At 48.0% G+C, this 26,658-nt stretch overlaps 1 protein-coding gene across 3 annotated transcripts in view; it reads right to left on the reverse strand.

The window, feature by feature from the left end:
* Window positions 1–26,658, reverse strand: part of LOC135366685 (rRNA N6-adenosine-methyltransferase METTL5-like) — a 98,057-nt gene that overhangs the window by 32,706 nt on the left and 38,693 nt on the right. The window lies entirely within an intron of this gene.

The following is a 26,658-nucleotide window of genomic DNA, read 5'->3' on the forward strand; positions in this document are numbered from 1 at the left end:
CATTATAGCTATCGAAAAGATCATTTACGTCATCTAGGTTTGAAAAAAAAACACTGCAATTCCATTGGAGGAAGTGGTTCATAGTCGCGCTTATTCCAATAAGAAAGAAACCGAAGCTCAGCACTTGGTTATGCCGACTAAGTAACACTTGTTTCATTAGGGGGTTGGACCCTTCGCGGGGGTGGCTTCTGTGGTTCACCTGTCTCTTTTACTTCTTCCTCTGTCTTTTTCTCGTTTCTCTTTTGCGTGCATATCAGGGAGGCTTGAGGATAGCCTTTGTGACATTCTGTCGTCATCATCAACCCCCATGCTTTGAGGGCCCTTTTGAGAGTGGGCTTTCACGCCTCCATCCCAAATCGACTGCAGCCAATCAGCTTTAGAAGAAGCCGTGGCGGCTTCTTTTTGGTCAGTTGGACGGCTGACCTCCGTTGCAGCAGGAGACGCCTGAGTGCCCCCAGCTTCCTCTTGGGGAGTGTGGGGTGGAGGCTCAACAACCTGCGAGCAGGTTTTAGTCTCCACAGATTTCCTCTGTGGTGCCACTCCCCTGCGCACCACTTCGGAGAAAGATCCTTTCATTTGGAATTCATTTTGTGCCTTCGCAGCTCGGTAGGAAATATTCTGTACGGTTTTTATCTTTATGATTTCTTTTTCCTCTTTACAGCGCAGGCATGACCGAGAATGCACTGGGTGATTGCTGTGACAGTTTGCGCAACGGTACTCACTGCTGCAACTATCTGGTGAATGGTCTTTACCAGAACACCTTGGGCAAGCCACATGACCACGGCACACAACCGAACTGTGCCCAAATTGCAACGTCTTAGATTTGGTATGTATGGGCGCACGTTACAACTGAAGTAACCGGCTTTTATGTTTGAAGGTAATGTATGCAGTTGAAAGGAAAGAATGATGTGCTTGGTTTGGATTTCCTTACCATCTCTCCTCGTGATGATCCGTTTTGCAGAGACCACGCCCTGCTCACTCGGACCATCTTCCATCTCAGATTCCATCCAAGAAGTTCATCATCAGACATGACACCTTTAGTTATATTCAGTGTACGATGCACTGTAATTCTCACAGGTAAGTCTCCGATGTTCGAAAGTGTTTGCAGTGCCATGCTTTGTTTTTTTGTTGTGTACTTCTACCTGGATATCGCCATCATTCAGTTTTCTTGCATGGTAAGATTTTCCTATGACTTTGTCAAGCTGCTTCGCTACAACAAAAGGAGATATTTTTGCTAGTGGCTTTCCCTCTTCCTTAGACTTAATGATTAGGAAGTTCGGGAACCAGGAGTCGGGAGACAGGTCAAGCAGGTTCGGTTCAGGTCTCTCCGTGCGGCTCCGTTTTAGGCGTCGATCAGTTTTTTTAGGGTGTTTGCTATCCATATAAAGAGATATTGATATTCAGTACAGCAGTTGTGTCGCCCACGATGAAGCCCAACTTAGGGGACGTGCCCTGCACGCTAACACCTACCTCTGCGCTATACCCTAGTGCAGCTTCTGGAGAGTGAAAGGACTGCCCAAGGTTGACCCTTGTCGCCAAAGAAGGTGAAGGGAAGAAAAAGAAGATAGTGAAGAGTGAAGAAAGAAAAAGTAATGAAAGGGGAGATGACGACTAGCTGAATAGTCCTGGCCGGGCCTTCCAGGACCACCCGTCTATGGGAAGCAGGGGCCAAAGTGGTGTGTTGCTTTTCCAGAGGGACCTCGAAAGGTCCAAAACAACCACTGGGTCCACTCAACCACCAGGGTCCCCCTTTCCCCAGACACGGGAAAGCCACGCACAGCTGTACGTGGGGGTCTCCCTCCTGCGGCCACCCAGCCGTGTGTGCAGGAGGGGGCTACTGCGGCTGCTGCCGGGCGATGGGGGCGCCAAGTTCCCGACGCCGGGAATTCATTATTGCTATTCGTGACCAGTTTGTCAGTCGCCGATGGAAAGGCGGAGCACTGAACTATATTTGGTCTCCCGTTCCATTAAGATTTCAGGACGACAAAAACTAGTCAGAGATGGAAGGCTAGTGTCGATTGATGTTTATGTCAATCGATGTTTATGGTTCCAAGATGGCGCCCAGGTTGGAATCATGCGCTGTTTGCTCTGAGAGGATTCCCAGTAAGCAACAGTCCCTGCGTTGTTCCGAATGTGCACTGTGTTTTCATGTGACATGTTTAAACCTTCTGAGCACCGAATATGTCGAACTGTCCGCCGGTAACGCACCATATGTCTGCGAAACTTGCTCTACATCGGCTTCCGACGTTAGGGTTAAGAATCCCCCTACCCCGAAAGGTTCTGCCGCTGATGACGATCTTCGCATCTTGCTGTTGGATCTACAAAAACAGGTGTCTTTCCTGACCGATGAAGTGATCTCCCTGCGCGAAGAGAATCGCATGTAGAGGACGATGGTCTTCCTCTACATGAGCCCCGACCGGCGATGATGGTATGCCACGGAGAGGCGGTGACGGTGGCCTGTCTCCATGGCCGCGCCGGTGGAACTGAGAGCGGGTGCTCCACGCGCGTGGCCATCGTTGTCGTCGATGTCCGCTACAGGGGTCCCCCGGCCGTCAGATGCGTTGCGGACGCATCGCAAGAGCAGGGAACAGCGGGAACAGGGGCACGGCACACGTTGGCGGCACTTCAGTGAGGATGAAGACGGGGAGAGCATCCGTGTGTAGGTCATCCTTGTGGTAGGTGTGGACGGGAACAGCGATCCGTCGCAGAGAGAGTGAGGCGCTCGGTGTCGTGGTCCTGGGGTGCCGCGACCGGCACGGGAGCCGAAGCTCGATAGTCCCAGGTGGAGTGAGTGAGGTGCCGAGACGGCTTAAGCGTGCCGAGGCGTCGGCTGCCGCGACTGCCGCAACCGGCAGGTGAGCGCAAGGCTCGAGTGTCGCGGCCGGCAGTGAGAAGCGTGAGAAGACTTGAGCGAAGAGAGAAGCGTAGGTGAGAGAGAGAGCGAAGAGTGCGGTAGGAGTGAAGGTGGGCCGTGTGTGCCGGAGGTAGTGCTGCTCGATGGCGTGGTCAGAAATTTGGGATGGTGAAGGGCCGAATTGCTGCGGACGTGATGTTCTTTGTCCGGGTCACCAAATGTAGAGGATGATGGTCTTCCTCTACATGAGCCCCGACCGGCGATGATGGTATGCCACGGAGAGGCGGTGACGGTGGCCTGTCTCCATGGCCGCGCCGGTGGAACTGAGAGCGGGTGCTCCACGCGCGTGGCCATCGTTGTCGTCGTTGTCCGCTACACGCACGCTCAAGAAAGCTATGACTGAAGGATTCGCGGCGACCACTATACAGCTGAACGGTGTCCGGCGTGAAATCGGCAAGCTGCCCCCGGCAATGCAAGTCACCTTACCTCAAGGGAGTTCAGTGCCTTCCTCTAAACCACCGAAGTTGATGTCGAGACAACCCGCCGCATCTGAGGACCGTCGAGTCCTGCCCGAAGCCAGTGCTTCAGCCTGGAACGACGATTTCGGTCGCCCGCAGCATTTTCCGCCATTGAGGCCTCCTTCAGTGCCGTCTATTCCTCCTGTCGGCCATTTTTCTGTACTGCCATTTTCTGTCTCTGAATAGCTCTGTCCTTTCTCTAACACTGAGGCTCGAAAACGCTGCCTAAACGCCTCAGTAGAAAGCCGATACTTTCTGAGCAAACTCTCATTAACCTTGTCATAATCATCGGCATCCTCTGCACTAAGACGAGCTATGACGTCGGCGGCCTCGCAAGGGAGCACAGTCAACAAACGGGACGGCCACAAATCCCTTGCGATGCCAACTTTCTCACAGGTCCTTTCAAAGTTTACTAGGAACAACCCAATGTCTTCCCCCATCTTGTAGGGTTGCAGCAACTTCGACATTTTAATCCTATCTCGATCGTAGGAACCTGTCTCCGACGCCGGTCTTCCCTCCAGCCGTTTCATCTCGAGCTCGAGTTTCTTGAGTTCAATTTCTTTCTCTAGTTCAAGTCTTCTACACTCGAGCTCTCTCTCCCTCTGACGCTCTTGGGCCTCGGCCTCTGTTTTTACGGGACTTTTCACTTTTTTGTTCCCTAACAAGCTCCCAACATTCTGCAATCTCGTCATCGTCGGCACCCGACTCCTTTATAGCCGCTATGATGCATGGCTTCCGCTGTGCGCCATCTGTATCGACCCCCAATTCTTCGCATAACAATAACAGATCAGCTTTTACCAGCTTCTTGAGATCCATATCGGCCAGCTCTGAGTGTCGGTTATGACTGTCCTGACTACTGCGAAACGCGAAAATCAAACAAACTAACTACAGTAGTCGGACTACAAAATTTCTAAGCACGACAAACTCCTAACTTGGTGTGTCTTAGAAAGTAACCGAACACTCACTCCGATTGCCGCTCCAAGCCATGCGATCCATCCAGCGTTGTCCTCCAGTCGTAGAGCTGAGATTCATCCCACACCGCTGCCAACCAGTTGTTGCAAGGGTCCTCCGTGGTAGCGTGGTTTGGACCCGAAGGGATAATCAGCGAGCCGGAACAGAGTTAAAACAAAACAGATAACTGTTTAATTGCGAGAATACATGATGGGTGAACGGCCAGAGTCCAGTCAGAGGGAAGGAAGACCCCGTTTTCCTCGATGTCTCCCTCTTTTGCTGACATCGGACCCGAGCCCAGCATTCTGACGACCTCCGTCTTGGACACGCTTGAGTCCCATTGGTTGTTTCAACACCACAGGAGGGCTCAGTTTCAGGAACTCGCCTTCGCAACTTGACACCGAGGTCCTGGCATGGTAGCGGGGACGAACAAAGGAGGCTGAAACAACTCCCACGCAGCTGCCCCCACGTAACAGTACATAATTATTTGTGCGTTTATGTCTGTATTGTATCCACTGTGAGTTATGTGTATTGTGTGCGCCAAAACCATGGCCTTAGCGGCCGTTCTTGGGCACTAATAAAAATTATTACTATTATTATTAAGACGGTGATCAAGCATAAGGGCATAAGGTCACTGCACAAATGGCGCAGTACCTAAAAATCGCACTCGTTTCTAGAGCTGGATGGCGTACGACGTCAACTGTTGGTTTGACTCGTACGACTAATTAGGTTGTCTGTGTTGCCTTGTGCGGGGTCAAACCATACGACAAGCCGAAAGAGAAAACGATGAAAGAAGCAATCGTGATTTGTTAGTCAACGTGGCGTTACTACGTTTTTGATCGGCACTTTACGTTTGCTAGACTGATATCGTGGTGATCATATTTACTTCATTTCTGAATTTCAGTCGTCGGGACTCGTCTTTTGGTCTCTACATTAGTGCTCATTTGCTCATTTTGATAGATTGCTTCTTGTTCTATTTTTCAGAATTGAATTATGGTAACAAAGAGCAATTATTTGCTTACGTCTGCTCTGGTCACATACGGGAAACTCACAGATTGAAACTAATTATTAAGGGTTATTTCCTGAAAGATCAGAACAAAGCATGAGCAGTTTAGCTGTGTCTCTTTGGTTGTGCTCGAAATTCGACCAGTTCCTTACATCTGTCAGCACCGGTAATGTTGCTCATTTTGATATATTGCCTCTTGTTCTATTCATGAGAATTAAATAATGATAGCATAGAAATAATTATTTCCATACGTCTGCGTTGATCACATATGGGAAGTTCATAGGTTGAAACTAATTAATTAAAAGTGATTTCCTGGAGGATCTGAACACAGCACATGCAGTTTAGATGTGTCTTCTTGGTTGTGCTCGAAATCCGAGTAATTCCTTACATCTATCAGCGTCGGTATTGCAGCTGATTCTCATTTTGATAGATTGCTTCTTGTTCTATTCTACAGAATTGAATTATGCTAGCATAGGAATAATTATTTCCTTACGTCTGCGTTGGTCACATATAGGAAGCTCATAGGTTGAAACTGAATAATTAAAATTAATAAATTAATTAATAAATAATTAATAAATTATTTCCTGGATGATCTGAACAACGCGTTTGCAGTTTAGATGTGTTTTCTTGTTGTACATAAAATTCAATTTATTCCTTAGATCTGTTAAGTGTTAACACCAGTAATGAGGGACATGTTTCTCATGTGACAACGGCAAATCGTGGTGTGAAGAACACTGGCGGGCGGCGTGGACTGTGGCTGCGACCAACGAAACTTTGCATCGGACTGTAAACTAGAGTTAACTACGAGTTGCCATTGTGGAATTAGAAAACTCTCCATACTGGTTAGAGCCGTACGCCATAAGTTTCCTAATTCTGTGTTGTGTCGTCCTTTGTATGTTCCTCGTGCTGAGTTTTAGGGGGGGGGGGGATATGTTTAATGCAAGGCAAGAAAAAAAGAAGGGAAAGGTTAGCCACGGTGTGGGCTTGCTATTCCCTAATGCTTTCAAGCAAACAGAAGAAAACAGCTGGGATACACAGCTCCTTCACTAATCGTTGCGCATAGGACGCATCAGAGAATGCCCAGGAGTTTAGATTCCCGAAGGAATCGTGTCAGCGCAGACGTGACTTCAGCGTGCTGGGTAGGGCCAAGTAGCACCGCGAGGGAAAGCTCTCGGTAGCCTAGATGAGCAAGGCGGCGCCGGAGACTCGATCGGTGGTCTTCGTACCGCTGGCAGGCAATGAGAATGTGTGGCACATCGGCTTCTACGTTGCACGTTGGGCAAAGAGGTGATGGGTGCAGATTCATCTTAAATAGGAGGAGAGGAGTTCGGGCCACATTCAGCCGTAGCCGATGAAGCAGCGATTCCTCGATGCGCGGGATGCGGCCAGGCACAGCATATGTCATTAAAGGGTCAATTGATTTAAGGAAGGCATTGGTTCGTATAGCTTCTTGCTGAAAGCGCTGTGTGCGGTTGGCAGTGAAGCGGCGGATTTTCAGCTGGCACATAGAGTGCGCAAGGGGAAAGACAGCTAGTTGGTTGCTCAGCGTCGTGGGCTTGCCGAGGAAGAGCGTCAGCACGATCATTGCCTGAAATTCCGACATGGCTCGGAATCCATTGGAACACCACTTCGTGTCCCAGTGATACAAGTTCAGAGTGCAGGGCGATGATCGTGGTGTAGGTGTCACTGATGACTGCGGCAGAGTAAGAGGCCAGCGCCTCCAGAGCCACTTTACTGTCGGTGAGGACCGACCAGGCCCTGGGCGCACACGAGGAGACATGTCTCAAAGCGGCCAGTAGTGCGAATGCCTCGGCCTCAGCAGATGACATAAGAGGGAGCTTGAAGCCGCGCTCAGCTCCATCCTCTGGGATGCAGAAGGCAGCAGACGACCCAACTAGAGAGACTGAAGCATCGGTGTATATTTGGGTTCGATGCCGGTGGTGACTGTAGATGTGGAACAAGGTCAGTTGGCAGGCCACAACTGTTGGCACAACCTTCTTTTTCCTAAGGCTCGGAATTGACGTTTGTACAGTGGGGTAGTGAAGTGTCCACATGGGTGACGCAAAGGAGGTCCGGGCGGAAGTTAAGGGGATGTTGCTTCGTAAACGGCAAATAGCTTGACCGAATGCAGATGCGGGACAACGTTCCGCAATGTCACAGAGGTAATGGGCTGGATGGCGGGCAAGATAACGTGTGTACGCGTGTAAGGCGACACTATCGCGAATAATAAGCACCGATGGCTCGCGTGCCTCCGCCAAAACAGAGAAGGTTTCCGTTGTCTTTGGCACTCCCAAACAGAGACGGAGACTTCTGGCTTGAATATTGAGCAGCTCCCGCTCGTGAGTGTTGGAGAGCCCATAAAGGACAGGCAGGCTATAGCGCATAACGCCAAGCAACAGGGAGCAGTGCACACGATGGAGGTCAGCACAGGACGGGCCCCATGTGGATCCACAGAGGTGCCGGAGCACATTACAGTAGATGCGGGCGCTAGGAGAAAGGGAGTTGATCTGCCGCGACCATGTCAGTCCCCTATCAATGATGATGCCTAGATACCGATAATGCGAGACGTAGTTCACAATTAATAAGTATGTCGCTCGAGTGCTCCAAGGGGTCGCCTGGGAGATCAGGTCTTAAAGCTTTGACGACGACCCCAGCCGGTGACGTCGATGGCTTCCGCTTCGAAGAGCCGTCACGGTGGTCCATAGTGACCTGGCCTGAGTTTTAGCCCTCATATATCAGTCACGTTTTCTCGTTCTTCTAGCGAGGAAATTCTGGCATGCTCTCAACGTCCGAGTCTGCTCTTGTCATGTATTCCATCGAATAACAGTCAAACGGCGCAACTACTTCGAGTGGATCTTTGTATACCGTAGTCCATGATGAATAAAACGAAACTATGGCTTCGAAAGTGATTGGAATGGACGCGACAGTCCCTTTACAGAAAATTTTGTCGTACAAGGCTTTTCTGAATCTGGCTCTACAGGCCAACACGTTGGATGATCCACGTATAGAGCAGTGGTTCTCAACTTAAGTTATTCGACGGAACCCCTGGGACCCTATTCTCGTCAAAGTAATCGACCTCGATGCCTTTGTGTCTGTCCCGTTATTGGTCGTTAAGTACAGAAAGCATGAAGTGCAGATATGAATGTCACGCGCCCTCAATCAATAGTCGAGCACTTGATCCTGCACTCTGCATGCTTTATCTATTTCTTCATGATGAGTGTATAGGATCAAGAATTCCAACATTCATTGAGGGCCGTGGCATTCATTTCTGTTCTTCACGCCTTCTTCAAGTAGCGACCTATGACAGCCGACACACAAACTAATCGAGGTACCTTACTTTGATGAGGTGACCTTGTCTGGACCGAACGACGACTTTTTGTGGGAGAGTGCCAGCGCAGCCTTGAGCTCCGCAAACGTGAAGTCTGCGTCCATGTCAGGGTCAGACACTGACGGGGCTTGACTGATAGCACGCTGCAGCCATAGGTCGGCGAATTCATTCATGATGGCCTTCACCGACTTCATTCGCCATCACCTCATAGAGAATGATGTGACGTTGAATGAAGGGCTATGATGGGATTTGAAGTTGAAGTTCGCGTGATGGGTTTTGAAGTTGAAGTCCGCGTGATGGGATTTGAAGTTGAAGTCTTTACTTACTTTATTTGAAGTTTTACTAAACGACAGTAAATTGCTGTCGTGCTGACGAAGTGTGTTTTATTAGGCTTATTTTGCGTCTTCTTAGATTGCTTATTTTTTCTTTGTGTGATGGGGATCCAAATAGGACAAGATCGGGCTGGGACTGTTTTTGTGGACGTCTTTTATTTTAAATGTAATACACAGAGGTCACTATAGGTCTCTTATTTATCTGAGGTGCATAGGTCATGTTTTGGTGAATTACGTGTTCGGCATGCATGTAGCATCCATCGAACACAAGTGTTCCATCAGAGCACGCAGCTGCTATTTCTTAGATATTCATCGCCAATAAAGTACATTTCAGCAGAGGCGGGGAAGTTAATTACCACCCAAAAGTTGCTAGTTACGAGTTACGTCATTAAGCTAATATGTAATGAAGTTACAACCTTCAAGTTATCAAAATGAAATTAAGTGAGAAATGAAAGTTCTTGCAACCATGCCGAAATTAAGTTCGGAGCGGAGTTCCGAATATACTTTGTCAATTGGGCACAAAGTGAGAATTGGAATTCCAAGTTCTGCGAGTTCCCATTTTCCGCGCACATTTCATAGAACGTTGCCAGTGGCCTTATCACCTTCCCTGTAAAAAAATGCACTCCACGCTCTGCTGCCACCTAACTCAGAAGCCTCAGGAATTGCGTTTGCGTACATCCAGTACATCGCGCTGCAACAAGGCGGAGCAGACAGGCTGCTGGCGCCGCGCACGTGCAAGAGGCGGGGTCCACTGTCGTCAGATTTTTCAGCAGCAAAATAAAAAGAAAGGAGCCCGCGTTGTGCGTTCTGCCTGCTTGGACGTGAAGCGAAATAGAAATTTCTAACTTTGCTCATGATACTGTTGCGAAGTTACCTCAAAAAGTGACTAACACTACAGTTAAGTGATTATGATGAGAGGTTGTTTCAAACATCAATAAAAACAGGTAAGAGTGGGAATTGTTGTGTCGTGGGAACTGTATCGACACATATTTATTTAGAGATTGTGAGAAAGGAAAATAAACTGTTTCACGGACTGTAAGTTGGTGGTCTTCCGGGCTCCTTGCAGTCTTCACTTCAATTTGCGCCTCACATTTTGTATGTATTGCATGTGTCCAAACGCTTCGGTCGTTAAGAATTCACTTAGTGTTCGTCCGTATACAGGGTGTCCCAGGAAACGTGTCATTTAATTATAATAAAAAAACTACACCACCTAGAGTCATGCGGTCAATGGCATTTGTTCTTACTGGGTTTTTGCCACCTCCTCATGTGAATATCGTGTAACGTAAGTTTAATTATGTAAATTTTTGCGAGCTGAAGTCTGAAATTTGCCTAGTAAATGTTACTTTTTTACCCCACCAATGTGAAGAGCGTGTCTAATTTAGTCAAATTAATGATAATTGACAGGGGTGAGGGAGAAGAATAAGGCCTGGCAGACGTAGTAGGAGACGGGGTTTTTTTTTTTCGGGATCAGCGCGCCCGGCTGGTCTGGACTGTGCGCTCAACGGAACTGATTGCCGAGCGTGGCGCGCGGTTGCGATGTTGATGAGGCTGGCCGCGTTGCGTCGGCATCGTCGTCACGACATGGCTCCCCCCCTCTGACTGGACGGAGTCCTTGGGATAAAAGTGGCTGGTCACCAGGTGGGTCGACCAGTGCACGTGAGGTCGCCTGGATTTGCATGGTAGGGTGGGAGCGGCAGGGGGAGCCGGGTGGTGCAGAGGGGCTGACGAGGTCACAGTAGCCAGAGGTGGTGGGTCTGCGATGTAAGCTGGCTTCAGCCTGTCAATAGCGATGACGTCGTGACGTCGTCCGACGTCGACGACGTATGTCTTGATGTTACGCTTGACGACGAGGTAAGGGCCATCGTAGCGAGGATCGAGGGGCTTCCGGAGGGCATCGCGGCGCACAAAGACATGGGTGCACGTCTTCAGGTCTTGGCTGACGAAACCGTGGGTGGTAGGTGGTGTCCGGGGGGGTACAGGGCGTAGTTTGGCCATGATGTCACGGAGGGCCTCGGCGTACTGCCGCGGGTCGGGAAGGCCGGTGCAGAGTCGCGATGAAGAACTTTGCAAGAATTCGCCGGGTAAACGTAGGGTGTCACCGTACACTAATTCGGCTGACGAGCATTGGAGGTCGGTCTTCAGGGCGGACCGAATACCAAGGAGGACCATTGGCAAGGTCTCGGTCCAACGAGTTGAGTGGTGTGCGCGGAGAGAGGTTTTCAACTGACGGTGAAAACGTTCCACCATCCCGTTGGCTGCAGGGTGGTAGGCAGTCGTGCGTACTCGAGTTATTCCTAGGGTCTTCATGAGGTCGGCGAATAGGCGAGACTCGAACTGGCGTCCGCGATCTGTAGTGATGGTGGTGGGGACGCCAAAACGCGCTATCCAACCGGCGACGAAAGCTTGAGCGACGACTGCTGCAGTGATGTCCTGTATGGGGAACGCTTCGGGCCAACGGGTGAACCTGTCTACGCAAGTAAGCAGATACGTGTACCCGTTGGATGGTGGTAGGGGACCCACAAGGTCCAGATGAATGTGGTCAAAACGACGTGTGGGAAGTGGTATTCTTGACACAGGTGTGATGGTGTGGCGCTGAATTTTCGTTTGCTGACAGTGAATGCATGCTCGTGTCCAGGCTCTGATGTCGGCGTTCATCTTGGACCAAACAAATCGTGCGGTGATGAGCTTTTGAGTGGCCCGAACGCCTGGGTGAGACAGTCCATGAAGGGCGTCGAAAATGGGACGACGAAAATTGTGCGGGACAAATGGTCGTGGAGAGCCGGTGGACGTGTCACAGACGAGACGGGTGTCTGAATATGGGACAGAACGTTCTTCGAAGCGTAAGGAGGATGACGAACGTAGGTCAGCGAGCTCCTGACATTCCTGATGGGTAGCCATGACAGCGAAATCGACTCGGAGGAGGCCAGGAACGTGGAGGCTGTTGATGTGGACGCGCGAGAGAGCGTCGGCGACAGCATTGTCCCGTCCATGAACGTGACGGATGTCTGAAGTGAACTCGGAAATAAAGGCGAGTTGTCGGAGTTCACGAGGAGAGTAACCAACTGCATTAGTTGACAGAGCGAAGGTGAGCGGTTTGCGATCTGTGAGCACGAAAAATGGGCGGCCTTCAACGAAGAATCTGAACCGCTTGATGGCGAGGTAGATAGCGAGGAGTTCCCTGCCGAAGGTACTGTAGCGGGTTTCTCGTGGTGATAGTGATTTAGAGAAGAACTCGAGCGGGGACCATTGACCTGCGAGGTGTTGTTGCAGGACAGCGCCTACAGCGGTGTTCGACGCATCAACCATGATGCTTGTGGGAGCGTCCGGTTTCGGGTGGACGAGAAGCGTGGCACGAGATAGCTTGTCCTTGAGTTCAGCGAATGCAGCGGCGGCAGAGTCCGTCCAGGTGAAAGTAGGGGCTGCCGCGCGTTTGCGACGGAGAAGGTCGTGCAATGGCTGTAAAATCTGCGCACATCCAGGAATAAACCGGCGGTAAAAATTTACCAGCCCTAGAAATTCCCGCAGCTGCCGAAGGTTGGTTGGGGCGGGGAACTTCTGGATGGCTTCCACTTTGCACTGGAGAGGGGTGATACCGTGCCTGTCAACGTGGTGGCCGAGAAAGTCGAGTTGTGAGACTGCAAATTCACTCTTGGCCATGTTAATGACAATGCCATGAGCATCGAGTCGTTCGCAGAGCAACTGGAGGTGCTGTTCATGCTCTGCTTCGGATGTGCTTGCGATGAGAATGTCGTCCAAATATGCGAAGCAGAAATCCAGGCCGCGAAGTACTTGGTCGACAAAACGCTGAAATGATTGGGCGGCGTTGCGGAGTCCGAATGGCATGCGAACGAACTCAAATAGCCCAAATGGGGTGATGATCGCCGTTTTTGGGATGTCTTCGGGAGCTACAGGGATTTGATGATACGCGCGCACAAGATCGATTTTTGAGAAGCAGGTTGCACCATGTAGGTTGGCTGCAAAGTCTCGGAGATTAGGCAGCGGGTAACGGTCTGGGATGGTTACTTTGTTCGGGGCTCTATAATCGCCACACGGGCGCCAATCTCCGGTCTTTTTCGGAACGAGGTGGAGTGGAGATGCCCAAGTGCTGGATGACGGTCGAATCAGTCCGCGGTCCAGCATATGTTGAAATTCCTGCCGAGCGACGCGAAGCTTCTCAGGAGCGAGGCGGCGAGCTCGAGCGTATACCGGAGGCCCTGTCGTGGCAATGTAATGCTGGACGTCGTGCTTGACTGGGCGTTCGGTGTTGGGGGACGGTGCGGGGTTTGGAAAACTTCGGACGATAGCTTCAAATCTAGATTTGGGAGCTGGGCGGACCAGTACGGGACTTAGCATAGACGGAGAAGACGGAATGCCATACACTGTAAGGTTCGTCGGAGTGTCCAAAAGGCGGCGTCGGTTCATACACTCTTAAATCCGTACCTTTTATTGTAACTTTTAGAAACATGTAACTTCTATATAGACGTAGATTTCGAGATTTCTTATAGGTTACACCACTGTAACGTATATTTAGAGGTTAAAAGCGACCAAAGTCATGTCTTTACAACACGAATAGAAGTTACATCTCGGAAAAAACAAAAACAGCTTGTTCTAGCTTATAAATGTACCCTCTACTCCGACACTGTAACTTCTAAGCGAAATCTCCAACGATAATTTCTTTGTTAGTTTCTTATCGTTTGTTTTCCTTCTGTTTTTCAGCATAATGCCGCGTTTCAGCCTCCCATTCGAGACTACAGTTGCGAATCTACGCTGTTATTTTTTATCTGTTTCAGAGTCATCTATACGTCGACTACATGTTATCAATGCTGTATGAACACAGATTATAAGTTCGCAGTCTGGAATACTGATAGTATGTTTCTTTCTAAAGGGTGGAAAACCATTGTCAATGCCGCAACCACCAAGATTTCCGATTTCGCTGCGTAGCCGAGCCTGATCTAGGTCTATCCACACTGAGAGCGGTTTCCTTGAAACGCTTAACGCTCGTCGTCCGTCCGTTAACAAGTGTAATCTGTCTTATTCAGTGGTTTTCCTCGCGTTTATCATAGTATCGTCAGGAACAACGGAAAAGCTAGATGTCGCTAGCAAACAAGGATATTTTCGGTGTTCTCAGGGGAAAGTGTAGTGAGTGCGAAGATGGCAAAGAATATAAAACCGAAAACGAACGTCACCACCGCAGCCCTAATTCACACACTTCATACACTGGGTAAGTGTACATTTTGTGCTAGGTACGTGCGTTATTTTGATAGCAAGAGCTCTTAGCGCATGTTTGTTGTGATTATGGCAAGCGTTTTGCGGTCCTGCATATGAACGCCACTTACGCTTGCTACTTTTCTGCTCTTACTTGGTCGCCAAGTCAATACACCGGCGTGCATTTTGCGAGCTGCGGATATATGCATCGAGATATATAATTCGCAGCTTCCTACTGGTTGTGTTCTTACGATATTCTAAGACTCAATCGCGGAGTGAACGCCTTCCCGCATTTATGCTGCTTTGTACCTTGTGCTTTGTACGGATTTGAATGGTTCCGTAACTCTCATTGCCCAAACTTTTGTTCCCAGGATCCTACATGCAGGTTCACACACCGTCACCAGCGCAATGCAGTACCTCACAAACTCGTCCCAGAGCGCCTCCAACGCTGATAACGCAGTAATGTAGTGTCTCCTGCGTTACTGTACACTCATATATGTACACTCATATTCCTCAAGGTTGTGTGCGTTTTATGTAATACTGTATTGCCATTTGCGCTCGCCTCTGCAACACGAATGTGGAATAAATTTTTTTTCTGCTGCAATTCTCCATTTTGTTGGGTCTGTTCAGCTTAGCAAACATAGGTCAGTTGTTTTGACTCGTTGGCTTCCTCGCACTTTTATGCATTGCTTCTCACTTAGAAGATAGTTCTTTTTTCCACATACATGGTAAAGCGACCATGGTTTCTCCTCACATCAGAATCGCTCTTGTGCACAATGTGTCACCTCTCGACAGACTTCTGTTTTTGTAATATACATATGTTCAAGATCTCCTTTTCTGCTGGTTCATTTTGGTACCTTGGTGTGTTCTGTAAATGTCTGTCCATACCCCACGCACAGGGTGTTTGTTTTTATTCGCATCACACCAGCGCTCATTTGACAGGTGGGTTATGTTAATTTTCGCAAATTAACCCATCCGTAGTTACAAACATTTCCGACATTTCCTGACGCATGTGTTTGTAACTACGGATCGATTAATTAGCAATTCACATAACCCACCTGCCAAATGAGCGCTACTCTGTTGCGAATAAAAATGAACATCTTGTATAAAAAGCCGCACGTTGGCGTAACCTTTACGGGCATGTGCTGGATTGAAGGCCGTAACCTCTAATTAGTGGGTTTCCTTGTAACTTTTATAAAAGGTACTGCTCAGAGGGTACCTGGTAGCTTCTGAAATAGAGGGTAAAATATTGCGATTTTTTACCCTTTACTAAAGGGTACCGAGTTAAGAGTATCGACGAGAAGGCAAAAATGTGCCAAAAAATCGGCGCCAATGATGGGATGCTTGACCTGGGCAACGAGAAACACCCATCGAAAGTTTCGACGGAGACCAAGGTCAAGGGTACCCAAGCGCTCGCCGTATGTGGGGATGGGACAGCCGTTGGCGGCTTCGAGGGTGGATGCGATGCATCGTTTCTTGTCGCCGGGTGCAGGAGGAACGACGCTAACTTCGGCGCCGGTATCGACGAGATACCGGACGCCTGTGAGTCGGTCCATGATGAAAAAGAGGGATGGGCGGCGACAAGGGGTGCCAACAGAGCTGGTCGCCATCAGTTGTTGGCCGGTCCGTTTCCCGCAAACGAACATGGTGGGGTGCACTTGCGAGCACGGTTGCCAAAGGTAGCGTGGTACCAGCAGAAGTTGCTGTTGGGATCGGACGGCCTTGAACGACTGCGGCGGCGGCGGAACTGCGGAGTGCAATTGCGTGTGCGTGCAGGACTTGGGCTGCGGGAGCGGGGATTTCGAAGGCTGGTTGTGACAAGATCGGTGAGCTTTTCGAGATCCGCACGCAACTTTGCCAGCTCGGACTGCTCGCTGGATATAGACGACAATGCCGGAGCTGACATGGGCAAGGACATGTTGTCCATAATTTTGTCGGCCAACTGTGCCAAGGCTTCTAGGGTAATGCCTTCAGAGCTGGTCAGTATCAATCGAACGTTGGATGGGAGTCGTTGCAAGAAAAGCTCGCGCACGATGGAAGCATCGAGGGATGTCGCGCGATCGCCCAGAAGTTGTTGCATGCGCCTAAGGAGCTGCGACGGTTTTCGATCGCCTAATTCTTCCGAAGTAATCAGTTGCTGAAGGCGTCGTTGTTCAGAAGCTGTTGTCCTGCGGATAAGCTCCTCTTTGAGTCTGTCGTACGGGCCTGACGTGGGAGGGGTCATAATAATGCCGCGAACTTCTGCGGCCTCATTGGGGGACAAGGCTGACACGACGTAATGGAATTTGGTGAGCTGGCTGACGATTCCACGGGTTGCAAATTGTGACTCAATGTGGGCAAACCACAGAGTAGGGTCAGCGGGCCAGTATGGGGGAAGCTTCATGGAAACTGCGCTGAGACGAGATGCAGAAGAGTCACCTGAACTGGTGTTTTCCATGACGAGGTGGTAGCGGCTGTGCGAGATGTTCGAAATCCGGGTCACCAATTGAGGGAGAAGAATGAGGCCTGGCCGACGTAGGAGGAGACGGGTTTTATTTCGGGATCAGCGCGACCGGCTGGTCTGGACTGTGCGCTCAACGGAACTGATTGCCGAGCGTGGCGCGCGGTTGCGATGTTGATGAGGCTGGCCGCGTTGCGTCGGCATCGTCGTCACGACAGGGGTATTCAGGAGCTATCCCATCGGAAAAAATAGCCGAACATCATGCTCTACGGAGGTCGCACAGAATAGCGCACGATGAATTTTTCAGCGCAATCTTTGTCAGTCCGACGAAAGGAGGTTGGAAACCCAGCCCTCCCCGACATCGCAGAAAGAGATAAAACAGGAACGGCTTATCACGTCAGACTTTCGCTGGGATAATGCTTTCCCTCTCCCAATTTTAGGAACTGTTTCTTTTTCTACTATCACTCTGTGGGCTGGCTTCGGAACCTCCTTTCGTCGCACTGAGAGCGTATCGCTCAAAAAGTCATCGCGCGCTATGGTACGGTGCTCCGAAAAACATGATATTCGGCTATTTTTTTCGATGGGATAGCTCGTGAATATCACTGTGAATTATCATGAATTTGAGTGAATTCGGCACGCTCTTCATATTGGTGGGGTAAAAAAGTGCCCTTTACTTGGCAAATTTCCGAGTTCAGTTCGCAAATATTTACATAATTAAACTTGGAGTACATGACATTCACATTAGGAGGTGGCAAAAAGCTAATAAGAACAAATGCTGTTGACCGCATGATTCTAGGTGGCGTAGTTTTTTTTATTATAATTCAATGACACGTTTTCTGGGACACCCTGTATACCCTACTCGGAGGAAAAAGAATACAATGGGTTACACTTTTCCGAGGACAGATTCTCAGTTTTTGGTGTCAGTGATTTATCCAGACCATGATACATCCCTGTGACACCCCCCCACCCCAAAGAAAACAGTTTGGCGACACCCCCTGCAAAAAAGGGGGCTTGCCGTTTCAGCTGTAATGACCTGTCGGTAATTATACGTGTAAAGCTGTTATCACGCAGCTGTAATAATGACCACGCCCCCTGCTTGGGATTCCGGATAAACCACTGCAGTGGTGTATTGCATGAAAGAATTAGAGTAAAAACATACAGGATGTTTCAAAAAACGTGTCACTCGGACTTTATAAAAAAACTAGGCGATGGAAAAATACGGGGTAAAGGGCACTTGTGTGGCAACTGAATTTGCCATCTTGCAAAAATATTTTCATTTGATTTAAATAAAATAAATTGAATTTCTTTAATTGAACTCCAAATTTTCCCAAGTCAACCTAACGTGTTTTTTTTTACAGAATTTGAGAGCCCGTAGCGAACTTAGTCAGATCCACCAAGAAATCCGCTCGATATTGCAAATGGAACTGCCCAAAAAAAAGTCCCGAAGTTGAGGCTTCATAGTTTCGGGTATTCAACAGCGCACCAAATCAGTCGGAAAAATGCGCGGAGGGTAGGACATGCTCCTGCCCCCATGAAGCTAGAACAGTTTATCGCCAAACCGGCGTGCAGCACAAGACGCACAGATAACAAGGCAGGTGACATTCCACCATACGTTGATAAGCGGCAAACAAAAATGATTCCGCCTCTTTTTTCCCGCCCTGTGTTTTTTCGACCTTCTATCTTTCATGGGGGCAGGAGCATGTCCTCTCCACGAATCTTTGCGTCTGATTTGGTGCGCCGTTGAAATTCAGACTTGTACACGTTACTAAAAAAAAGTAATTGATTACCGTTACCGTTACCTTGTAAGAAAAAGTAATTTTTTACCGTTACAAATTACTTGCCGGAAAAAGTAATGAAGTAACGCCTTGAAAAGTAACGCGTTACTTTGCCAATTACTTTCGATATCTGAGAAAACGATGTCAAAAAAGATAGAAAAAAAGATATAGAAAAAAAGATATCCACAAAAAAATCGTCGACATCGTTGTGATATCGACAGTATTCCGCACAAGACTGACAGGGGCTCATGGTCACAAGAGTGGCATTAGGTTATCGGGGTCGAGAGTTCTGTGAAAAATGTGTCGAGAGGTTGAGAGTTTTGAGAGTTCTGTGAAAAGAGTCCCAACTGGAACTCCCACAAATGACTCATCAGGTTCACGGTACAACCTACAGTCCAACTTACAGCATACAGGCCGGGTTACGGATAGATAGTACACATGAATGGGGAGAGGACAGTGGACTCAAAAATACACTACACGTGCGGAACACTGTGGCAATTGACCTCGGGGTCCTCGGGTAAGTAATTCTTGCGGGAAAAGTCCTAGAGATAAGACAGCAGCTGCCTTGCACCGAACTTGCAGAGGGCAGTTGGTTTTGTCATCTCGCGGCGGTGAATCATCCCACATATGTGTGTGCGCGTCGTCCCGAACAATGTGGATTCTTTAGTTTCCAAGTAATCGATTACTGGGTAACTGATTACTGAAAATTGTAATTGAATTACTCAAAAAATTACTGGGCCCCAAAAGTAATCGGTTACGTTACAAATTACTCAAAAAAGTAATTGATTACTTGTAACGCAATTACCCGTTACCCGTTACGTACAAGTCTGCGTTGAATACCCGAAACTTTGAAGCCTCAATTTTGGGACTTTTTTGGGCAGTTCCGTTTGCAATATCGAGCGGATTTCTTAGTGGATCTGACAAAGTTCGCTACGGGCTCTCTAATTCTGTAAAAAAAAAACGTTACGTTGACTCGGGAAATTTTGGAGTTCAATTAAAGAAATTCAATTTATTTTAATTAAAATCAAATGAAAATCTTTTTGCAAGATGGCAAATTCAGTTGCCACAAAAGTGCCCTTTACCCCGTATTTTTCCGTCGCCCCGTTTTTTTATAAAGTCCGAATGACACGTTTTTTGAAACACCCTGTATGTCCAGCGAAGGTGATTACAGGCCGCTGAATTCGTTCATGACGGCTATTTCCAGTGTCAGTAAGCATCATGTCACAAGAACTGATGTAATACTGAGTGGCTGGCCACGATGAACCTGCAATGTGCTATGCGCTCACTTAGCTGTCAACAACGGGCGTAACATTGTGCAACAACCCTACTGCGTAAGCAACACACCTCCCGCCGCCGTTCACATGCGACAGCGGAGGTCAAACGTTGCATCCCTCTCTTTCCTCCTTTCTTGGTGCACCCTGCTTCCAAGCCCAACCCAGAGCAAGGCGACCGCACCCTCCAAACAGCATACCCCTCCTCCGCTTACATTTTCGCCGCCACTACCAGGAAATCCACGCTAACAGGGGCGAGGAAGACGCCAACGTCGTAATCCTCCAGCAGCGAGCAGCCGGGCACACCAACGTAAGCCTTCGTTGGTATTCAACTTCAAAACCCCATCAGCGGTCACCCGAAGCCACATGAACGTGCAATGTGCTATGCGCTCACTTATCTGTCAACAACGGGCGCAATATTGTGCAACAACCCTACCGCGCAAGCAATACACCTTCCGCAATTCACATGCGACAGCGGAGGTCAAACGTGGCATCCCTCCCTTTCCTCCTTTATTTGTAAACCCTGCTTCCAAGTCCAACGGAGTGCAGGCTGACCGCACCCTCCAAACAGCATACCCCTCCTTCGCTTATGCTTTTGCTGCCACTACCACGAAACTCACGCGAACACAGGCGAGCAGGACGCTAGCGTCGTAATCCTGCAGCTGGGCACACCCCACGTAGGCCTTTGTTGGAGTTCAACTTCAAAAACCCCATCCCCGACTTTAGCACCCATCATAGGAATTCAACTTCAAAACCCCCTTCACAAACTTCAACTTCAAAATCCATCACAGACTTCAGAACCCATCATAGGAATTCAACTTCAAAGCCCCATCACAAACTTCAACTTCAAAATCCATCGCAAACTTCAACTTCAAAATCCATCACCGACTTCAGACCCCATCATAGGAATTCAACTTCAAAACCCCCATCACAGACTTCAACTTCAAAATCCATCACTGACTTCAGAACCCATCATAGGAATTCAACTTCAAAACCCCCATCACAGACTTCAACTTCAAAATCCATCACTGACTTCGGAACCCATCATAGGAATTCAACTTCAAAACCGCGATGGGATCTGAAGTTGAATTCTGATGATGGGTTCTGAAGTTGAATGATGGGTTATGATGTGATGGATTCTGAAGTTGAAGTTGAATGATGTGATGTGAAGTGATGGGTTCTGAAGTTGAAGTTGAATGATGGGTTATGATGTGATGAATCCTGAAGTTGAAGTTGAGTTACGGGCTCGTGATGTGATGGTTTATGACGGTGATGTGATGTGATGGGCTTTGCGGAAAACTGACCATGATGTGATGTTGAATGAATTCTTAGCGAAATGCCGACCTATGGCTGCAGCTCCAATGCGTGGCTCCGAAAGGCTGCACATTTCGCTGCCTCGGACCTTGCTGCCAGAATTTTGCAGAAGTCGTAGGCAACTTCCTTCTCAGGACTAGATACTGAGAGTGCCAGAGATCTGAGGGGGTTCCTCGCGGGTTCCTCGCGGGAGGAGCTTCGCGGAGACTCCGCGCAATCCGCCAGACCTTCACGGGACTTGAAAACGGAGTTAGAGACGCGCAAAACTGTCGCCATCTTTTTTTGTCAACAGCCTTCAATGCTTTCTGTACCGACGCATTCGCACGACGCGCGGCTTGTGCATCTGCAAGTTGGCCGGATCGCCGAGCCTTCCCCTCTGCCCATCTTCGAATGGCACGCAAGGGTATACGGGAAAACGGTATCAGGTACGGGAAAACGTCCCTCGAACACAGCGAAATGTCTAATACGTCTGTTGAGTAGGCTCCTTGAAAAATGAATTACAAAAACTCTAATTTTGTGCACATATTTCATCTGTATTTCCAGAAGCTATCGAACGATACTAGTGTGGTCAATATTGATCCATTGTTTGAAAGTTAGAGGAAAGCAAAGAAAACGGGAAGCAGATGTGTCAGGGTGTCCCAGCTAAGTGTATACAGATTTTTTAAAAATATCTATAACACTTTTTCCAAGGTTACATCAATTGCAATATAGCATATAGCTAAAGGGCACTCCCTAGCAGGGCATTAGCAAAGTCCAAAGGCAATGTCTTAATTAACTTTCATTAATTAACTTGTTAATTATAAAAGCTACAAAGTTGTCCCAATAAGAACATCTGTTCCTTCCGGTCACCTGATATCGTAGCCGTTTCCAGAACAAAAATCCGTTCGATAGATCGCCCGCAAAAAATTCGTGAAAGAAAGCCTTTTTTTTTTCTTTATTTTGTTCATTGCGCATCTTCGCAGCCGCGTATTTCCTTCATCCCCAACGTGAGAGGGGGAAGGAGCACAGTACCGCCTCATGCGTCGAAGATGAGCTTTAACTTGCGGAAACAAAACAAAAACAAATGTATCGGGTGACTCTAACGGAACTGGCCTTATCTTGAGTTGCGTGTTCTGTTTCCTTTTAATCTTTTTCCAGGACGCGAGAGGCGATAGTGTGCTCTTTCTCCCTCTCACATTGGGGATGAAGGAAAGACGCGTCTTCTAAGAAGCGCAATGAACAAAATAAAGAAAAAATGGCTTTCCTTCACGAATTTGTTTGCGGGCGATCTATCGAACGGATTTTTGTTCTGGAAACGGCTACGATATCAGGTGACCGAAAGGAAGAGATGTTCTCATTGGGACAACTTTGTAGCTTTTATAATTAACAAGTTAATTAATGAAAGTTAATTAAGACATTGCCTTTGGACTTTGCTAATGCCCTGCTAGGGAGTGCCCTTTAGCATATGCAATATTGCAATTGATTTAACCTTGGAAAAAGTGTTATATATATTTTAAAAAAATCTGTATACACTTAGCTGGGACACCCTGTATACTATTCTTGTGTTTGACGGCGGGTAATATGCCCGCACAAATGTATTAGTCTGAGAAACCATGTTCCAACACCTGGGACGATTTCAGACACGATAGAGCGCCAGCTCTACGTTTTCTGGCGAGATAGAACGTCAGTGTACGTCAATATGCTTCTTAATGATCTTTGCACACTTGCTTGGTGGCGGTACACAGACGATTAACCTTTAATCAATTGATTGTTGACAGCGTTGGACATGTTCAATTGACGCCTTGAGACAAGTTAACTCTCCCTCCTGCTATCGCCGTGGTGCTCTTGAGCATGTTCTTGCTTGAGCATCTTCTGAGCTCTTGAGCATCTGGAGCATATTCTTCTTCATTGCCCCCACTACCAACCTTCCGGAACCGCACTCTCCGAGTCTCTTCGTCAGCTGGACTCTCGCCCCTTCTCCCTACCCAAATTGCTTGGTCCCTGGCCCAATCCAGCACAGCAACGCTCTGCGCTCAAAGCTATTTTGACACTTCTGGACACCATCGGACTTCGATCGTTATTGTGAAGGGGCTCGTTATTTATTCCCCACATTCCCACCAGCAATGGGGATCGCCTCTGGCGATGAACCTCCCCACTCTCCAAAGTCAAAATAAAGTTGTTGTTTTTCTCTCTTTTCAAGGAGTACATAGCATGCGGTACTTTTACCTATTCGCTCTCTTTTCATGTGTGGAATGGTATTTATTTTGCGTTGTTAAGGTTTCTGACACATGGTTCATCACATCACCATCCTATATGTGCGCGTGTTTGCGACACTCCTGTTCCTTGGGCAGCTCAGACCACCTTCTCGCTCATGTGGGCTCTATGCGCACATAACCTGCCCTACACTGTTAAAAATGAACTTTACTACATAGCCCGCTAATAACCAACCACCATCGCGAATGACAACGTTCTCGCCCCTGATTTGTTGAAAACGGGAAGCGGGGCCTTTTTCGAACCAATGTGTTCCGCATAATTTGTACAATAAAGGCGTACACCTCCCATTTTCATCAAATCAAGTAAGGAACGTTGTCATTCGCGATGATGATTGGCTATTAGCGTGCTATGTGGTGAAGTTCATTTTTAAGAGACGACGACGCCCACTTCTGTGTGGCCAACAACGGCGAGCCTATCCTGCCATCACCCCCCCCCCCCCCCTCATTTTTAAGAGTGTACAGCCTACAGGATGCCGATGAATGATTCTTTATGCCCTTACCCTTTCCTGCAAGTGGGATCATTTCCCGGTAAGAAAGTGCTCCGTGGAATTTGCACAACTGAGATGTGCGAAGAGAGCACTTTCACTGGGCTCTCTCAGAACCCAATTGTTTATGACGAAGCCTTTCCGGTCACATGATCGGTTGCACTAGACATAAATGCCCGAGGATTACGATGAACCATCATCGCTACATCGAGCATTCGCTAGATAGCACCCAAGATGGACTGCAAGTTTGCTCTTGTCGTGTTTTGCCTTTTCGTTCTTGGCTATGTCGACGCTGCCGCCCCCCTCCCCCCCTCCAAACTATGGCAAGTAAGTATACTCGAAACACCAACGCTTTCATTTCTCACAGTGTGCCTCCAAATGCCCGTATGATGCGTTTCTCCATAGAGCTGCATTGCAGGTACCGCGCACATTCTTACAAACTGAGCAACGCTCTTCATCTAATATGCTCCAGAGTAACCGCGGCCGATGTTCGTATTGACATATTCTCGCAAGCCTAAGTTCGATGGACACTTTAAGCGATCTTTGTTCCGTCGCTAAAGATACGACGACAGAAAAATAGGTGATGTCAAGTTGCCGGTGATGAGTAGATCAAAGAGTGCTACTAAATGGTAGGAGCAACTTATTTATTTACACATGGTAACAAGACTTTCGTGCACGAGACTGCACTTCTTCAGGTTACAAAAATATGAACATGGTACAGGAACATACAGGGTGTCCACGCTAAGTGTGAACAGATTTTAAAAAAAATATATCAATCACTTTTTTCGAGACGAAATGAATTGCAATATAGCATATGCTGAAGGGCACTCCCTAGGGGGGCATTAACAGACTCCTAATTAAGGCAATGCCTTAAATTAACTTTCAATAATTAACTTTTTAATTATAAAAGCTACGAAGTTGCTTCAATGAGAACATCTGATCTCTTCGGTCACCAGATACCAAAGCCGTTTTGAGAACAAAAATCCGTTCGAGAGATCGTCCACAAAAAATTCGTGAAGGAACGCCATTTTTTCCTTTATTTTATTCATTGCGCATCTCTAGAGACGCGTCTTTCCTTCGCACCCAATACGAGAGGATCAAAGAGCACACTATCGCCTCTTGCGTCCTGGAAAAAGATTAAAAGAAAACAGAAAATGCAGCCCAAGATAAGGGCAGTCGCGATACAGTCACCCGATAGATTTGTGTTTTTGTTTTGTTTCCGCAAGTTAAAGGGACTATCGCATCCGGGAACGTATGTATGATACCGATAGGGTAATGTTCGTCACCGCTTCAGAGTCAACTTTGCCAAATTTCTCTTCCGAAAACAGCTTACATATGAAGTAAACGAGTTTTAAATGTCCATCTTCCATCTGCAGCCAACGCGATGATGACGAAAGCCAGGCACACGAATTGAAGCGCAGCGCAAGGCGATTGTCTCCGAGATCGTCTGCTTGGCGTTCGCATCGCACTATAATACTAAGTGAAAAGTCCTCGGTAAATACGGCTGACTTTCGCTTACCAGTGTGGGTGCAGACGTAACCATGTTACGTGAAACACGGCGTTACGCTCCTGGCTGTACGAACACGTTCAATGTTCACCAGAAACAACATTCCGCGAGCCGGTAACAGAGAAGACGCCGTCCCCTAGCATTCCGCCTCGCCCGCCCGCCTGTCGGTCGGTTGCCAAGGCTACCAAGGTCCCTCCGGCCGCTCCGTGATTGGTATTCTCCATGTCAAAGGGCGCGCAGTGATTGGCCTCGTCCGTGTGACGTTTCCAGAGAGGGAATCCCGGAATGCGTCGTCTGCTCTTGCAAAGTTTTATGTCAAACTACACAGGAACAACGCTGCCAATTCGCGTCGGGTTTTCGGCGTTATTATCAGTGATAAACGCGGAGTAAAAAAGCACTACAGTTTCGGAATCGCCCGGGACGGATGCGATAGTCCCTTTAAAGCTAATCTTCGACGCATGAGGCGGCACTGTGCTCTTTCACTCTCTCACACTGGGGGTAAAGGAAATCCGCTTCTTTGAAGATGCGCAATAAACCAAATAAAGAAAAAAAAAGGCGTTCCTTCACGAATTTTTTGCGGACGATCTACCGAAGGGATTTTTGTTCTGAAAACGGTTTTGGTATCTGGTGACCGAAGAGATCAGATGTTCCCATTGGAGCAACTTCGTAGCTTTTATAATTAAAAATTTAATTATTGAAAGTTAATGAAGACATTGCCTTAGGAGTCTGTTAATGCCCCCCTAGGGAGTGCCCTTCAGCATATGCTATATTACAATTGGTTTCATCTCGGAAAAAGTGATTGATATATTTTTAAAAAATATGTTCACACCCTGTGTATACAGTTGACGAAGGAGTTTTCCTCTGAGAGGGTAACAAGATGAGGGAAAGGATGTAAATACAGGTAAAAATGAAGCGAACACGAATGCAAACGAAGGGGTACGTTGCGCTTCTGACACCCCTTCGTTTGCATTTACGTTCTTTTCATTTTTTCCTGTATTTACATCCTTCCACCTTGTTACCTTCTCAGACGAAAACTCCTTCGTCAACTGTATACAGGGTGTCCCAGAAAACGTGTCATTGAATTATAATAAAAGCAATACGCCACCTAGAATCACGCGGTCAACAGCATTTGTTCTTATTAGGTTTTTGCCACCTCCTAATGTGAATGTCATGTACTCCAAGTTTAATTATGTAAATATTTGCGAACTGAACTCGGAAATTTGCCACGTAAAGGTCACTTTTTACCCCACCAATATGAAGAGCGTGCCGAGTTCACTCAAATTCATGATAATTCATAGTGATATTCACGAGCTATCCCATCGGAAAAAATAGCCGAATATCATGCTTTTCGGAGCACCGAACCATAGCGCGCGATGACTTTTTGAGCGCAATCGCTCTCATTGCGACGAAAGGAGGTTCC

Source organism: Ornithodoros turicata, chromosome 8, assembly GCF_037126465.1.
Source record: "Ornithodoros turicata isolate Travis chromosome 8, ASM3712646v1, whole genome shotgun sequence".
Taxonomy (NCBI): Eukaryota; Metazoa; Arthropoda; class Arachnida; order Ixodida; family Argasidae; genus Ornithodoros; species Ornithodoros turicata.